Source organism: Chionomys nivalis, chromosome 7, assembly GCF_950005125.1.
Source record: "Chionomys nivalis chromosome 7, mChiNiv1.1, whole genome shotgun sequence".
Taxonomy (NCBI): Eukaryota; Metazoa; Chordata; class Mammalia; order Rodentia; family Cricetidae; genus Chionomys; species Chionomys nivalis.
The window spans coordinates 33929116-33947246 of record NC_080092.1 but is presented as its reverse complement, the minus strand read 5'-3'; the positions used below and the strand labels follow the sequence as shown (position 1 = coordinate 33947246).

The following is an 18131-nucleotide window of genomic DNA, read 5'->3' as shown; positions in this document are numbered from 1 at the left end:
TGTGTTGGCGTAAAGACAGACATAACAGATCAACACAATGAAACAGAGCTCAATAGGAATCCACGTATGCGATCAAATAATTGGGAGGGGCAGCCTGTTGTGGATTTAATGAGAAACATCCTCCATAGGATCATGTATTTGACAGTCGGGCCCCAGTTAGCCGTGCTGTCTGGGAGGTTACAGAAACCCTCTGGGGTGCAGCTTTCCTGGAGGAAGTACATTGCTGCAGGTGGGCTCTGAAGGTTACCTTTGTCCACTTCCCACTTGTTTCCTGGGTGTGGAAGAATTGTGACCAGTCGGCTTCCTGCTCCGGCTGCCATTATTGACTCTAGCACCCCAGAACTGTGAGCCAAAATAAACTGTCTTCCATAAGCTGGGCCCGGTTACAGTGGTCTCTCTCAGCAACAGGGAAGCACCTAGTGTGGGGGCTTTGCTGGTGTGTTTTTGTCGTTTTTAACAGTCTTGCTCTAGGCCAGGCTGACTTAGACCTCATGGGGACCCTCACTGGTATCAAATGATTCTTGACTCAAATGACAAGATCACTCAGTGAAGATAGGACAGTCTTTTCAACAAACAAGCAAAATTGGACAAATATTAACACAAAATGCATCAAAGACCTAAACACAGGCCAGAGAGAAGGCTCAGTGGTTAAGAGCATTTATTGCTCCTGGGACCTGGCTCTGCTCCCAGCACCTTCGTCAGGTAGGTCATAACCACCTGTAACTTCAGACCCTGGGAATATGATCACCTTCGCTGGCTTCCATCGACACCCACATTCACACGGCATCCACACGAACGAACAGACAGACACACACACACATACATACACACATATATCTAAATAAAAATTAAAACATGGATGCTCTTAAGGTAAAAATTGTCCTGGGGAGATGGTTCAGTGGGTAAAGGCTCTTGTTGCCAAGTCTCATGGCCTGAGTTAAATCCCCGAAACCCCCACGGTGAAAGAGGACAAAGCCAGCTCCCAGACGTTGTCCTGTGGTCGCCACTTGTGTGCAAAATGAATAAATAAATATTTAACTTAAAAGTTGATGGTAATTTTCACGTTATGTATATTTTGCCGCACACACCTGGACAGGAGGAGCTCACCTCCTTAAGTGTCCTCCTTTACGGGGAGTTTACTCAGCTCCCTGAGAGCCCATGGGGACAGTCAGCAACAGGAGACTGCCAGCTGTCTGGGGACTGTCACATCCACAGCTGGACCACAACCACCTCTTAGTTCTACTCCTGAGACACGCTCCATCCTTCATAGGCCAGTCACAGTCCTCTCCTACTTCCTCCAGGGTGGACCCTCCAGCTCCCCTGCTCCTCCTCAGCACACTGGGGTGTCCATCCCCTCCCGGTTCAGTGATCTCTTTCCTTGGGAGACTGAAGCCTACAGCAGGTATTCAGCCCATTGCCTTCATTGTTTGCTGAGACAGGGTCTTGCTACGTATCCCTCCTGGTGTTCATAGTTAGTGCTGACTAAGCAGACTAGTAGGGATGAAGTAAGATCGCGAGCAGTTATTAGCGTGGGGGCTCCTGTGACGTTTCCAGGGGTTTGGATCATGACAGCTGCAATGACTAGGGCTGTGTGGCTTACTGAAAAGCAAACAGTTTCTGCTTTAAGAGCTGTCCGCTGTGAGCACCAAGGACTGGTTACAGCCATACCTCAAGGTGATAGAAGAATAAAAGGAGGCTAGAAGTTTGAGTAAAGGGTCCAGAATAACAGAGATTCTCATTATTCCATTACCCCTAATATTATTACGGTAACTGCTGGAGCTATTGAGACTCCATGTAGATCCGGCTGGCCTTGAACTCACAGAGCTCTGCCTCTCCCCTAGGAGGTCTGTTTCTAAAGATCACGGGGGCATGGGAGGTGTCTGGCAGAAAGCTCTCTAGCACAGGGGAGGACATACAGGAAGAGCTCAGTACATCTATGCTTAGTGCGTCTGTTTTCTTTCCTATCAGCCTGGGATACCTCCAAAGTCTCATCTACCCTCATCGCTTGAGCTACAGCTGTGACCTTTCCCTACCACAAAACATTCTTGTCCATCTCAGGTCCTGCTGACCTACCCCGAGGAGCATCAGAAATTTTAGGAAAAACTTGAAGGACTGGAGATGTAACCAGTGGGCAGCGTGCTTGGCTAGAGTGTACCAGGTCCTGGGTTCCATCCCCAGCTCCACATAACCTGATCGTGGTGGCACAGCCTGTAATCAATCCCGGCACTAGGCTGGTGGAGACAGGAGGATCAAGATCAAGGCCATTCTTTGCTGTGTTGTGAGTTTGAGGCCTGACTGGGCTGCAGAAAGTATGGTAGGAGAGAGGGAGGTGGAGGCACAGAGCTGGAGAGATGGCTCAGCAGCTAAAAGTGTTGACTGCTCTTCAGTTCCCAGCAACCACAGGGCAGTTCACAACCATCTGTCACTCCAGTTTCAGAAGATCCAATGCCTTATTCTACTCTCCACGGACATTACATTCAGGCAAACACTCATCCGCAGTTTTGATTCGTTTGTTTTGAAACAGGGTTTCTCTATGTAGTTCTTGCTGTCCTGAGACTTGTGTAGAGCAGGCTGGCCTTGAACCCACAGATGTTCACCTGCTTCTGCTTCCCAAGTGCTAGTGTCACCAAGCGTGACCACAGGTTTTGGTTTTCATTTTTAATCTCAAAAAGAAGGAAGATGAGGGGAAAGGGAAGGGAAGGGGGAAGAAACACCTATCTCCTAGGGGTGCATAGAGACAGGATAACTTGCTCCATGTGCGATGAGCGGACCACGGTGACAATGAAGGTGGAGACGGGCTGTAGTTATTTCATGTATCTGTGCTACATATGTGGTCTCTTCTTGTGTTTTCATTGATGGGGATTGAACCCAGGGATTCATGAATGCTAAGCAAGAATTCTACCTCTGTGCTGAAACCCCAACCCTATATTTGTTTGTTTGTTGTTGAGAGAGGGGGCCGCTCGTTTGTTCCTAGCTGCTTAGCCCTGAAATAACAACACAGAAACTGTATTAATTAAAACACTGTTTGGCCCCTTATCTCTAGCTTCTTATTGGCTAACTCTTACATCTTAATTTAACCCATCTCCATTAATCTGTGCATCACCACAAGGTCGTGACCTACCAGCAAAGTTTCAGCACATCTGTCTCCGGTGGCTCCATGGCTTTTCCCTGACTTTTTCCCCCGCTCCCCGCCTATCTCTGTTCCCCTATAGCTCTGCTATAGGCCCAAAGCAATTTCTTTATTCATTAACCAATAAAAGCAACACATAGACAGAAGGACTTCCCACACCATTTTCCCTTTTCTGTTTAAACAAAAAGAAAGGCTTTAACTTTAACATAGCAATATTACATATAATAAAACAGTTATCAAGCAAGAATTACATTTACAATATTTATATCTACTTTATTTTTTGTCATAACTAAGAAAAACTATAACTATAAATTTCTGCCAGCAAACAGCAAGAAGCTGTGTTAAACTCTGTATTTTTGTGTCTAGAATTAAACTCTCTCAGGTGTTTAAGTGGATTTAGTGTACCATGTTGGCTCCAATTTGCTGGAGGAGTCTGCTTGTTTCACTCCCAGCCACTTAGCTCCAAAATAACCACATAGAAACTGTGTTATTTAAAACACTGCTTGGCCCATTAGGTCTAACTTCTTATTGGCTAACTCTTCCATCTTAATTTAACCCATCTCCATTAATCTGTGTATCGCCCATGTGGCAGTGGCTTACCGGCAAAGTTTTGGCATGTCTGACTTCTGGCGGCTCCATGGCGACTCTGCCCTTCTCCTCCCATGCTATAGGCCAAGCCAGTTCTTTATTCATTAACCAATAAAAGCAACACACAGACAGAAAGACCTCCCACACCAGTTAGTTAGTTAGTTTGTTTGTTTGTTTAGGGACAGGGACTTATGTAGCTCAGGCTAATATTTCAAACTTGCTATGTAGTGATGATGACCTTGAACTTCTGATCTTCCTGCCTTCACCTACTGGGACTGTAGGTGTTCACCATGACTCGTTCTATATGGTGCTGGGGATAGAAACACAGTACTATATTGTTTTATTTTTATTTTTTATATGTTTTGTGCCCACATATGTCAGTGTACCTTGTGGGTGTCTGATGCCCACAGAGGCCAGAAGACAGCATCAGATCCCGTGGAACCAGAGTTATAGATGTTTGTGAGCTGCCACGTAGGTATTTGAATTAAACCCCAAACCCAAGACTTTATGCAGTCTAAACGAGTACTCTACCAACCAAGCTACATCCCAGCCCCGATACTGCCAAAGAATGTGAGGGTCTAGAGAGATGGTGCCGCAGATGAATACTTTCTGTTTAATTATGAGAACCAGAGTTTGATCCCAGCATCTGTGTAGCCAGTTTACATGTCTGGAACCTCAGCAAAAGAGGATCATTAGGGCTTGCTGGCTTCCAGGCTAGCTGAAAAAACCCAAATCCTAGTTCAGAGAGAGGTCCTACCTCAAAATGACAGGTGGAGAATTGCAAAGGAGGACACCCAACACAGTCTTCTACATGTGGGCATAGACTCATACAGACGCACATGAGTTGTCTTAGTGACTGTTCCGCTGCTGTGAGGGGGCACCATGCCCAAGGAGACTCTTAGGAAAGAAAGCATTTAACTGGGGGCTTGCTTACAGCTTCAGAGAGTTAGTCTGTAGTTTTGTGGGGTTTATTTGTTTGTTTACTCTTTGGGGGCTCACTATCCAGCTCCCAAATAAACACACAGAGACTTATTTTTGCTTATGAATGCCTAGGCTTAGCTTGGCTCATTTCTAGTCAACTTTTCTTAGATTATCCCATCTACCTTTTGTCTCTGGGCTTTTACCTTTCTCTATTTCTCTAATCTTTTCTTTCCTTCTTATTCCATGTCTGGCTGGATGGCTGGGTGGCTGGCCCCTGACGTCCTCCTCTCCCTTCTGTCTTTCTCCTTCTGTTTATTCTCTCTACCTGGAAGCCCTGCGTATTCCTCTCCTGCCTAGTTATTGACCAGTCAGTTCTTTATTAGACTAATCAGGTGTTTTACCTAGGCAAAGTAACACAGCTTCACAGAGTTAAACAAATGCAACATAAAAGAATACAACACATCATTACATCAATAAACAAATGTTCCACAGCATAAATGAATGTAACACATTTTAAAATAATATTCCACAACATTAGTACATTAATATCATGGCAGGAAGTGTGGCAGTAGGCAGGCAGTCTTGATGCTGAAGAAGTAGCTGGGAGATACATCCTGATCTACAGGCAGTAAGCAGAGAGAAAGAGAGAGAGAGAGGAGAGAGAGGAGAGAGAGAGAGAGAGAGAGGAGAGAGGGGGGGGGGAAGAGAGAGAGAGAGAAGTAAGAAGTAATGGCACACGCCTGTCATTCCAGTACTCAGGCTAAGGCAGGAAGATCATGAATTCACGGCCAGCCTGAGGTGTAGAGTGAGACCCTGTGTCATAAAATTCCCTGCCAACTCATTCTTCCAGCCACACACGAACACCCCTCCCCACAAACACACACATACACACAAATACTCCACACACAAACACCCACCAACACACACACACACAAACATGCACCCTCCACACACAAACACACAGCTCACCCCACAAACACACACATACACACACACAAGCACCTACCCCACACACAAATACCCCATACACACACAAACACCACCCCCCCAAACACCCCCAACGCACACACACAAACATCTCGCAACACACACACACAAACACCTCCCAACACACACAAATACCCTCACATACAACCACGCACAAACACCTCCACACACACAAACATCCCCCCACAAACAGCCCCCACACACAAAAACACCCCCTCAACACACACAAGTAGACAATAAAAGGGGGTGGATTTAGCAGAGGACTCAGAACCCTAAAAAGTTAGTGCATCTCAATGTTCTTCTTTCTTTATTTATTTATTTACACAAGGTTTCACTATGTAGCCCTGGCTGGCCTAGAACTCATCATATAGACCAGGCTATCCTTGAAGAGATCATTCTGTCTCTGAGATTAAAGACATTCCCTCATAACACTAAGCCTGTCCTCCTCCTCACAAAGTGACACTCAAGAGGGGGATGGGAGGGTCCTGGTGAAGAAGCTAGGGATGGGAACTGAGATGATGCAGAGGCAAAAGTGTGCACAAGCGGGAGTGACTGAGTGTGAGGCCCAGTCCCACAGTGGAAGAAGAGAATGGACTCTAACAGCGGTCGTCTGTGCACTCAAGGTGTCCTGATGGACATGTGGTTCTGCCATCTTGCTCTCTTCTCACAATAATAGCAATGTTATGCCCAAATCCATAAAGTCCCCGCAGAAGTCAACAAGGAGACCGAGTCCCGTATGTAAAAGCCAAGAGCCTTTATTTTATACAAGTTTGCAAACTCGGTCTCTCTACATGTCCAATGTATTGGACTAAATGGAGAGCCCTGAAATCAGTTAGAACTGGGTTTTTATAGTAGTAAAGTTGGGGGTGAGGGGTTTCTGATGTTCAGGACTCCTAATTGGCTGACATTTGTCTAGGGTGTCCTGGTGACTGTATGCTGGCAGGTGATCCTATCTACAGAGGTTGAAATGCTAGGCATTTCCTTTGGATGATCTGTTTTTGGGTGGTGCTCAGGTAATTTCAATTGTGGTTCTTCTTGCAGTCAGGTATTGCTTTAGTGTAAAATACTGAGACTCAGACCTCCATTTAAATTTATCGGCTGAGTCCTACTCTGGCAGGTGATAATGGTTGGAAAGAAAGAACTTCCTTTGCATGACCTGCCCAGACTTAGCTTATCATGGTTGGCTTCCACATTTCTCCCTTCACAAGCACCGATGACAGGACCCAATCTTGGGTCCTGCTTGCCCTGGTTTTTAGGAGGCATGGAGCTACTTAAATTGATAAATCTATTAATTGACAACTCTGGACCTAATATATTAACAGGCACTATAGGTAGTTATCTTGTCCCATGCCAGAGAGTTCCCCCTTGTCTCAGCCTTTCAACCTATTTTGGGCAGGGGACATGGGGCAACATGTTCCTTTCCACAACTACTTCAAGCTGACATTGGGACATTGTTATCAGGGTCCAAGCAGGATGAAAGGCTAGCCAAAGGTGTGTGTGTGAGGGGACATTTAGGCAATGGAGCACTCATCAGACTTTGTTGAAGGGACAGGGAGCGTTCATGTTCATATCAGCTGGACTGGTCCGCATCAGCTTTCAGGAAGTCCAGGGCTCGCCACCATTCAGAGCAGGTTGCAGTCAGCAACTGATGCTTAGATGTGTCTGCCAGCCAAGTGGAAGCCTATTGGGATAAGTTTAAACTGGGAACAGAAATTAAAATTTAGAAAAAGAGCAGATAACAGATGTCTGTAAACAGGAAGAGTAGACTCATACCTTTGAGTCCTAGCTAACAAGTTGGCTATAGCTTTGTGGTAGAATCTAGATACCTTTTGCTATTAAACTGACATTATAACTGCCCTAGCCATTAATAGTATCAGAGACCTCAGAATGAGAATTTGAGTATTTAAAACATTTATCCTTCTTAAACTTTCCTCAGAAAATGAAAAAACCTATTTGTTTTATTATGTTCTTTTGAGACAAGGTTTCTCTGTGTAACAGCCCAAGATGTCCTGGAAATAGCTCTTGTAGACCAGGCTAGCCTCGAACTCACAGAGATTCACTTGCCTCTGCCTCCTGAGTGTTGGGATCAAAGGCATGCATCACTGGGCTCAGTTTTCAATTAAAGAAAACAACAACAAAAAAAACCCCACGTTATTAAAAAAAAACTTGCAAACAAATGAAAATATAACAAACCGAAATTAACCAACTCCAACTTCTGTACAACTTAGTGAATTTGCACATAGCTGATACTGGCATTTGAAATGGAAGCTGTGAAGCTTTGAATTAAGTTTAATAATGTCAGTATTGGCAATATTTTGTGCATTTATCCACCACCCAACCCAAAAAGCCCATGACAGAATTAGGACTAGAAAAGCAATTAGCTTTATATAATTATTAGTTACTCTCAAGCACACTCAACATCAGTAGTGAAGTGAAATACGCAAGAGACGAATTAGGGGCACAGAGGATGAGGTCTGTGTCTGAGCGCAGTGGCTACGGGCACTAGGACTCAGAGGGGCAGGACCTTTACCCAAGGAGGGACATGCCACCCAAGGTTTCCTGCATCGTGGAGACCACCAGACTTGTCCTTTGAGAAGCTCACTCTGGCTGTCAGGTAAAAGAAGGCACTTTGAGCGCTAGGAAGCTAGTTCGGTGGTTAAGAGCACTGACTCCAGGTTCAATTCCCAGCACCCATGTGGCAGCTTGCAACTGTCTGTAACTCCAGTGCCGAGGGATCTGACACCCTTGCACAGACATACATGTGGGCAAACACCAATGCACATAAAATAAATCATCAAAGAAGAAGAAGAAGCAGGAGGAGAAGCAGCCAGTGCAGAGGTTGCTGCAGAGTCAAGAGAGGGGGAGCTGACCATGAAAATGCAGACAGATCTGGAGCTGTGTGGGAAGAGGCCAAAGGGTGAGACCAGATAGGCTAAGGCTGATGTCCTTGCTGTTCAGGGATCCTGAGGGTGACACCAGTTCTCATATAGACCAGAAGTCTCCAGGGTGCTTTCCCCACCTTCCCCATCGCCACGTAGGTGCCTGTTACTGTCAGAAAGCTTTCTGAGGGCTGAGGGCTGGGTTGGCAAAGCACTTGTCCAGCACACATGAAGTCCTGGGTTTGATCTGTCACTTTATAGACAAAGCACCGTGGCACACACCTGTAATCCCAGGACTCGGGAGGCTGAAGAATCAGAAGTTCAAGGTCATTCCTTGGCTACCTAGGGAGCTTGAGTCTACACGAGACTCTATCTTAAACAAAACCAAAAAAGAGAGAAAGCTCTGTGAGCGCTTCCAGCTGTAATTGGAGCTCTGTTGCACACTGCCTTGTCCGCTCAGTGCTGAGGAAACCATGGGGTGAGAGATGGGCTGGGGCCAAAGGCCTGAATGGCAGGCATGTCTCTTGCATGACCACTATCAAGTGAGCCAACCCCTGGTGCCCAACAGACTCAGACCCAGACAGCCTGTGCCAGAGTGCGTGGGCTGCAGAAGTCAGTGCAGAAGCTTCCTGCCCCAGGCACTTCAGGTCTGTACGGGCCCTTCATCCCACCTCTGGAGACTGCTCCGAGATCAGAAACCTCCCTCAGGTCGCCACCATAGACTCCATAAGCTCTTCCTCTGATTCTTTCAGAGGTGGGAGGCAGAGAGCAGAAGCTCTGATCCTCATGCCAGACACAAACCCTGGGAAATTACTCACCCCAGGGTGAAGTTTCAGAAATCCTGGCAAGGGACCCAAGCCCCAAGGACAGTAAGAATGGCTAGTCAGCGTGGCTGTGGTGTTAGGGGTGGAGGTAGGTTGGGGGGGGGCTGTGGTGCTGGGGGTGGGGGTAGGCTAGCAGGGGGCTGTGGTGCTGGGGGTGGGGGTAGGCTAGCAGGGGGCTGTGGTGCTGGGGGTGGCTGTAGGTCAGCGGGGGCTGTGGTGCTGGGAGCGGGGGTAGGTTAGCGGGGGCTGTGGTGCTGGGGGTGGAGGTAGATCATTGGGGGCCAATGTGCTGGAGGTGAGGCTAGATCATGGGGGGCCTATGGTGTTGGGGTGGGAGTAGATAATTGGGGGACATGGCGTTGGGGGTGGGGGTAGTTCAGTGGTGTTTGAGGGGGTAGATCATTAGGGGGGCTATGGTACTGGGGGTGCGAAGAACCCCCAGGGACTGAGACCTGACTCTGTCTCCCTCTGGCCCCCTTGCCAAAGCCGTGCAGATTCCCACCCCTTTCAGGACCTCAGTTGCCGCCTCTGTAGAAACGGTGTCGTGATTCCAAGAGTACTAAAGAAGTCGGTTTTATTCCCAAATATGTCTGCCCGCTACCTATCACTCATTCCAAAGTGCAAGCTCAGCATCTCCCAGCTGTCACTCAGAAGGCAGCTAAGGATCTGGAGCTGGAGAGATGGCTCAGCAGGAAAGAACACTGGCTGCTCTTGTAGAGGACCTAGGTTTAATTCCCAGCGCCCTCATGGCAGCTCACAGAATCTGCAACGGTGAGACCTTCTGACTTCACAGGCCCTCGTGTGGTGTGTCCACATCATGTAGGCAAAACGTGTATAAATGCAAATAAAGTAAGTAAATACAAAAATAAGATAAACAAATCTAAAAAAAAATGTACATTTCTAGTAGCCGTAAGTGGTACTTATTATCAACATTTTTAAAGTAAATAAATAAGACAGCTGAGCACCCAGCCCGATGCCTATCTCTCAAGGAGGATTCTACAGATCTTCCTACAGGAGGCTTTATAAGCAGAGACCTCCAGGCAGCTTCTTTACCGTGTTGTTCCCCATGCTATTTCCAGATGGTTCCATTTCACTGGACCCCAAAGACATCAACACAAATGTTCCTTTGCTAACAGGAGGTTGAGCTGTCACTGGTCCAAGCAGGGACACTGCCACTCAGCCATGCCATCCTGTGTTTCGTGTGACACCTGCTTTCTCTTCCTGCACACCAGACCTGTTGATTGGCTTGGAGGAAGGGTGTGGTGGGCTAGCCAGGTCAAAGGCCACTAAGGATGTCCCTGGCTAGTGGCATTTCTACAGAAATGGTCTTGAGGTTCAACTCCAGCAAACCTCTCAAGGAGGGAACCCCCTCCAGGTCCAAGGAAGGCCCAGAAGATTCAGACAGTTCTCTAGGTCTTAAGGTGAGATGGAGACAGGCTGAACACAGGCTGAAGGCCTCTCACATGGAAGGGAAACCAGGCCGTTGGATTTCCTATCAGACTCAGAAGCCAGGAGCTGGTAATAAATCAAGAACAGAAAAGTGATGTTAGTGCTTCCAACGAAATTTCCAAGCCCAGGAAACAATTGAGCATTAAAATCCATCGGAGGGGAAAAAAATCTATTAAAACTTCAAGAGAAATGCTTTGCTATAAATTAGGTTTCTCTGCCAACTGGGATAATTCAATAATTTCCTCTTGACATTCTCAAGATTGCTCTTCGGGGGGAATTATGATTCGCTGAAGTCAAGAGCGATTTGTTCCCAAAGAAAGACAAAGGTGGTGTGTGCCTGTAATCCCAGCGCTAGGAGGCTGACAGAAGCTGGGGCTGCGGCTCAGCGGGTACACTCTTCCTCAGCCTACGCAGAGCCTTGGGTTCGGTCCCCAGCATACGCCAGGCACATGCCTGAAATTCTAGCACTGAGGAGCTGGGAGCTAGAGGGTCAGAAGAATGTAGCCATTCTCAGCTATTAGTGGTGTGAGGCCAGGCTGAGGGACATGAAACTCTGTGCAAAATAACAACAACAACAATCATCAATGGACCAACCGACCGACAGACAGAAAGACTCAAGTAGGAGTGGAGGTGACAAGTGACAACGCTTCTAACTTAGACTCCCGTGGGTTGGGTAGATCAGTCCATTGAACTGTGAGGCTCCACAATGGAGAGACGTGTGTTGCCTCAATGAGACGCTCGCTAAGGCCACATTTTGACAGCAGAGCAAGCGAGGGGCTTGGAGAAGTCCTTGAGGGTCCTCCAGAATCTGTTAACACTTAGAGCAGTCTCTTTCCCAACTCCAAAACCTTATGGAATCAGATCTAGGCCCAGGTCACAGCATGCCTGGAATCCCTTCTTAACTTTAGCGGGGGTGAGGGCTGTGGACCCTCCCAATTTGCTTTTGCTGTACAAAGCCCTTCCCACAATGCATTTTCCTATCATTAGGGGCCTCCATGCCAGTACTTAGAGACTCTGGTCTCTCTGTACAAGGTCCAACAGAGTTGTGATGTCAGCCTGTTGGCTAGAGTCACCCTGGACAGGTCAGCTGAAGGAGGAGGGAAGGAAGGTATCCAGGAAAGGCGGAACCTTTGAGAACTGGACGCAAAGAGCATGACCGTCTGGCACTAGCCTCCGAGAGGGGAGGGGAGGGATGTAGAGCCTGCAGACTGAACTGGGATCTTCCTTGTCAGGGCTCCAGAGACACCCAATGTGTATGGAAAGTCCCAGGACCATGCCCTGCACCCAGAAGGGGGATTTATTAGTGTTCTGAGCCTTTGCCCATACCGGAAACCCATCCCATACACTGCCTGCTCAGCTCCCCTCGGCTCTTGGGTCCTCTTCCTGGTCTTGGGAACTGGCTTCCTCCCGAAATGACTGGGAAGGGTACTGTGTGCCCACAAAGCTAGGCCAAGTGAAAGGCACCAGCTCTCATCATGTTGGGTCACAAAAGTCACCCAGTGCCGCTACCAATGCCTTTCCAGGAAGGATATTTGGCATTTGAATGCTTTGGTTTTACAGAGGCCCTGGAAGGTTAAGTGATTTTTTGCACAAGGTCATGTTTTTCTGAGAAGTCCTTTGAACCCAGACTGTGGACCAGGTCAGACAAACTCAATCACAGTGTAGGGTCCCATCTCGAGATTTCCCCTCCTCAGATTTTCCCATGAGTCAGAGCCTCCGAGCTCTACAAAAGCAGGTCACAGACCAAGGGACGCACTGAGGCAGGGCTGTACAGCAGACACATGCAGTGTGCGCAATTTTCCGGTTATCCTGTGGGTCTCCAGAAGTTAAGATCACAGGCTCAGCAGAAAGAGGTCAAAGGGGAAGGAAGTGGGAGAGCCTGGGAAAGTTTCCATCCAGGCAGCTGTCACAGCCAGGCTTCATACACTGCTTGGCTAACACCACAGAGGGAGGGGGGCTGAGGGGCCATCTCATCCCTGTCCACTCCCTTACAACTCCCATTGGTGGCTTTGTTTAGTTTGTTGTTTATCGAGACAGAATATCTTAGGGTTTTTGGTTTTTTGTTTTGTTTGGTTTTGGTTTGGTTTTGGTTTTTTGAGGCAGGATTTCTCTGTGTAACAGCCCTGGTTGTCCTTGATTCGCTTTGTAGAGCAGGTTGGCCTCAAACTCACAGAGATCCTCCTGCCTCTGCCTGCAGAATGCCGGGATTAAAGGTGTGCGCCACCACCTCTTTCTACACCATTGTTTTTTGCTTCTTGACATTTTGGAATTCAGTCTCTCTCTCTCTCTCTCTCTCTCTCTCTCTCTCTCTCTCTCTCTCTCTCTCTCTCTCTCGTCTCAACTCACTATGTAGACCAGGCTAGCCTCAAACTCACAGCTATCCACCTACTTCTGCCTACCAAGTGCTGGGATGAAAGGCCTGGCCTAGCAGTCTTGACAACACTGCCTCTCTGTGGCACTGCCCTGGTCTTGACCCCACACCTGTAAGGGACAGCTAACAAAGCGGCATGGGCCTGTTGCTAATCAAGATCTGAGTTCTCAAAAACCAACCAATTGGCAATACAGAACTGGGCTCCAGGGTGGTTAATTCCCCAAAGGAGCCCAACTTAGCACCCAGGAATCTCCTTTAGAGAGAGGTAGTTACAAGGAAACTCAAGGCTAGGACAGTTCTGACACCAAGCCAGACTGTCTACAAATGCTTAACAATGCCACTGGACTTGGGAACTCTGTGTGTGTGTGTGTGTGTGTGTGTGTGTGTGTGTGTAGTTTTGGGTCTGTTTCTGTTTTTTTTCAAGACAGGGCTTCTCTGTGTAGCCCTGGCTGTTCTGGAACTCACTCTGTAGACCAGGCTGGCCTCAAACTCAGAGATCCGCTTGCCTCTGCCTCCCAAGTGCTGGGATCAAAGTCATGGGCCACTACATTGGTGGAAAAGGATATATTTTTGTATCGAGTTCGTCTCCAGGCCCAAGGATCTTTAGGTTCCTGGTTTGGCCTTAGGAAGATAACATTGGGATCACCCACTGTCATATAGCTGAGTGTGACTTGGGACAAAGTTGAAGAGGGGTTGCTTGCTTGGAAGCTGCAGTCCAGCCACTCAGTAGCTTGGCCTCTTTGTGCCTCAGTTTACTGCTCCAGGCAAGTGCCAGCCTTAGTCAGTAACTTGACACAGAGAAGGGAAAACCCTTGGGACTTGCAGGCTCCTCTGAGAAGCTGGGCGTGGTGGGCCGGTCTTCCCGGAGCGGCGGTGGGAAGAGGGGGACGGGGACTGGGTGTCCAACCTCACTCCGCCCCACCCCCTCCCTCCCCACGCAGAGCTTCCTTACTGCTGGCGGCAGCTGAGTCACTGTGCGGGCTCGCCTGGTATCCTCATCTCTGGACTTCGTAGTCCTGGAAATCCGGAGTCTATCCTCCAGGCTACATCCAACTTGCGCCAGGTGCCTCCAGGAATTCTAGAAATGCTCCTGGGGGGCCACGGGTTTGGGATGTGGAGGAAGACGAAAACTTCATTTTCGGCTGTCTGGCGAATTCCAGGAAGCCCTTGGGAATCTCCCTGGCACCGCTGGGCACCGAGCCTATCTCTGCGCCTCTTATCTCGTCTTCCCTTGGGGGCAAGAGCTCTCTCTACAGAACCCCCTTGAAATACACCTGCCCCGGGGTGGACGTGCCACTCCAGGTTAGGGAAAGACGCCAGAAGAAGGGATGTTGGAGGCAGACGACTAACCGAGCCTGGAAGGCGAGGCGGGCGGCTAGAACTCCCACTGGCCCCGCCTGTCCCCTCCCAGCCCCCAGGACTCCAGGGGAAGTGGTGGGTGGGGGAGGGGAACCAGGCTGACAGATTCTGTAAACAGAGCCGGTTTGGGCCTCAGCCAAGGACTGGGTGTCCTGGCCCAGCCTGGGTGTGAGGTCCATCCGCGGCTCTCCAGGACACCCCGCCCTGCCCAGCTGCCCTGGGGTGCCCGACCCACAGCCAGCTCCAGCCAGAATGTGTCTGAGTTTTGGGAAACAGCCAGCTCCCTTCTGGGGGGGGAGGGGGTTTGCAGAGACTGAGCACCGCGGGAGGTGAAGTGGGAGAGGGCTTCGCTCTAGGAACCGTCAGTCACCTTTCATTTACATAGTATGGAGTTCAGAAACCTAGGCAGACCCGGTTCCCCCCTCTCCCAAGACGCGGGTGCTGCTGCGTGGTCGCCCCACCCCTGTCCCCACCTCAGTCCCTCGGTCAGAGGGAGAGTCCTAGGTAGAGAAGCTGACCAATGGGTTTCGGGTTCTGAGAGCTCCCTTCAAGAAACGGTCCCGCCCCCATAGGTTCTTGCCAAATGTGGTCTGTGGTGCCCATGACCTCAGAGAGGCAACTCAGAAGGCAGAGAAAGCCCTGGAGAGGGAGGCTGAGGGAAAGGCAAGCTTTCGAGGGTGATTCAAGCCACCGTGTGAGGAGAAGCAGGGGAGGAGGTCCCCGGTGGTTATTTAAAGATCTCTGTACCCCAGCAGGTGGAGGCTTGCAGAGAACTGTACCTTGTCAAACGAGGAAAGGAGTGTGTGTGTCCACCACCCACGCCACCCCCACTCCACCCCGGGTGGAAGGATGCCCCTCTTACCTCAGGAGAACCCGGGTTCGATCCTAGCACTGCATGAAGTGGGCCATGTGACCCAAACCAGCAATCTTAGCATTGGGGAGGTAGAGTCTGAGGGTCAGAAGTTCAAAGTCATCCCTAAGCTACAGATCTGGCTATGTGAGGAGTTTGAGGCAAGCACCAGCGATTGAATCTGTCTCAGAAAACAAAACTAGTCAGAGACTGGTGTGGGAGGCAGAGGCAGACGAATCTCTGAGAGTTCAAGGACAGCCTGGACTACTTAGAGGGTTCCAGACCAGCCAGGGGTACACAGTGAGAGTGTCTTAAAAACAAACAAACTAACAAACAAACAAAAGGTGACCCACACCAGCAGACCTTTCCCTATGGCTTTCTCGGAGCCATCATTTTTGTCATTAAATAACATCTTTGCTCTCCAGGAGAGAACTGAGTGTAGAAGGCCCTGTGCTGGTTAGTTTCTGGTACCTGGGCAACCTAGGCTACGTGGGCAAAGGGTATCTCAGCTGAGGAACTGCTTCCATCAGAGTGGCTTGTGGACATGTCTGTGGGGCATGTTAGTGATTGCTAATGAATGTGGAAGGTCCCAGCCCACCATGGGTGATGCCATCCCTAGGCAGGTGATACAGGAGGTCCCAGCGCACTGTGGATAGTGCCATCCTTAGGCAGGAGATGTAGGAGGCCCCAGCCCACTGTGGGTAGTACCATCCCTAGACAGGTGATCTATGAGGTCCTAGCCCACTGTGGTGATGGCAGGTAATGTAGGAGGCCCCAGGCCACTGCAGGTGGTACCATCCCTAGGCAGTTGGGTCTGTGCTGTATAAGGAATGTAGCTGAACAAGCCATGTGGAAAGCAAGCTAGTAAGCAGTAGCCTCCGTGGTCTCCACTTCTGTTCCCGCCTTCAGGTTCCTGCCTTGGTCTCCTTGGATAATGGACTGTAAAGTGTAAAACAAAATAAACCCTTTCCTCTGCAAGTTTCTTTTGGTCACTGTTCTATCACAGAAACAGAGAAGCAAACTAGAATAGTCCCCTCCACCCCAGTCCTTAGAACTTGTTTGAGCCTCAGTTTGTTAGCATGTCTTACTTGCTGGCTCTGGCCCAGATGGAGTGAGTGGGTATATTTATGTAGGCACCTAGAAAGCCAGATTCAATGGCTACCTCCTCCAAGGTGGATGAGCCTGTGCAAAGCTAAGGGCTCTGACAGAGTGTTAAGAGTGGGTTGGTAGATGGGTATGGGGATATGTGGCTATAATTCCAGCACATGGGAAGTAAGGCAGGGGTAGGGGGACCAGGAGTTGAAGGCCAGCTTTGGTGACTTAGAGAATTTGAGGCCAACTTGTACTACATGAATCCCTGTCAAAAAAAAAAAAAAAAAAGACTCAGAAGAGTTCTAGGTGCTAGATCCCAGTCATTTTCCTTCCCAGATCCAGTCCCAATGCAGCATCTGAGCCCCTGAGTGTCCTGGTTGTTGGGAAACTGGTGGCCTGCACAGAGTATATACTAATCAGAAGTTGTAGATTATGACAGGGGCTGTGGCTTGAAGCTGAATTCCGAGTTGGTGCTACCAAGATGTAGCCTAAGCTAGGCCCTACAAGGCTACACATCTAAATCCATAAGAAGTATGAGCCAATGCTGACCTCTGGGAATGGGTTCTCTTCACCGCTTCAGTCGGGCAGCGCAGGCTGCACTGCCCAGGGGTCCCTTTGCCTAGATGGGGCAGCACTGCGAGGACCTGCATCTCTGCTGGGGGCAGAGGGTGGCAGGAGGAACTTCAGGTGAAAAAGAGTGAAGACGTTGAGTCTCCTTGCAGCATCCCTGGGGCTCCCAGGAACCCCAGAGCACTAGGAAGGGCACCGCAGAATGGTCACTTTAGCAGGTAGTGAGTAAGTGTGTCCATGGGGGCGGGGCAGTGGTCAGTCTTCACTGTCAACTTGACTGGATTTGAAATCGCCTAAGAGATATACCCCTGGGTGTATCTAGAAGTTTCCAGGAACGGATGAGAAAAGCCCTATCAAGGTGGTTTGGATGAGAATGATGCCCCCGTGCACCCCCACACAGGCGCATATATTTGAATGCTTGTCTCTCCCCCATCAACTGCAGTTGGTAAAACTGGGAAGGACCAGGAGGCGTGGCCTTTTGGAGGAGGTGTGGCCTCGGAGGAGGTGTGGTCTTGTTGGAGGAGGTGTGGCCTCGTTGGAGGAGGTGTGTCACCGGGAGTGGACTTTGAGGTTTCAAGAGTCCACACCATTCCTAAATAGGCCTCTCGCTCTGTCTGATGCTTGTGAAAAACCATGGACGCTTTGAGCTACTGCTCCAGCCCCATGCCTGCCTGTCCGCTACCAGCTCCTCACCACCATGGTCACGGGCTCTAACCCTCTGGAACTGTGAGCCGCCAAATTAAGCATACTTATTTATGTTGTTTTACATGCATTAGTGTTTTCCTGTATGCATGTCTGTGTGAGGGTGTTGGACCTACTGGAACTGGAGTTACAGACAGTTGTGAGCTGCCGTGTGGGTGCTGGGAATCGAACCCCAGGTCCTCTGGAAGAGCAGCCAGTGCTCTTAACCCACTGAGCCATCTCTCCAGCCCTAAATGCTTTCTTCTATTACTTGCCTGTGGTTTTGTCCTGGTGCTAGAAAAATAACTAGGCAGCCACCCACCCTGAATGTGGGCAGCCCTCTGTCCTGGGTTGAATGAAGTGAAGACGTAGAGAGCGAAGGAGGCACTGGGCATGTGTCTCTTTCTGCCTCCTGACTGTGGACGCCATG

The 18131-nt window shown here is 49.2% G+C and overlaps 1 long non-coding RNA gene across 1 annotated transcript; it reads right to left on the bottom strand.

The window, feature by feature from the left end:
- Positions 1–6476: 6476 nt before the first annotated feature.
- LOC130878107 (uncharacterized) lies at positions 6477–14487 on the bottom strand. Its single transcript, XR_009057430.1, has 3 exons — positions 14102–14487; positions 10383–10844; positions 6477–7326 (listed from the first exon to the last, which is right to left on the bottom strand). It is a non-coding gene; the product is annotated as an uncharacterized LOC130878107 (long non-coding RNA).
- Between the last annotated feature and the right edge of the window lie 3644 nt (positions 14488–18131).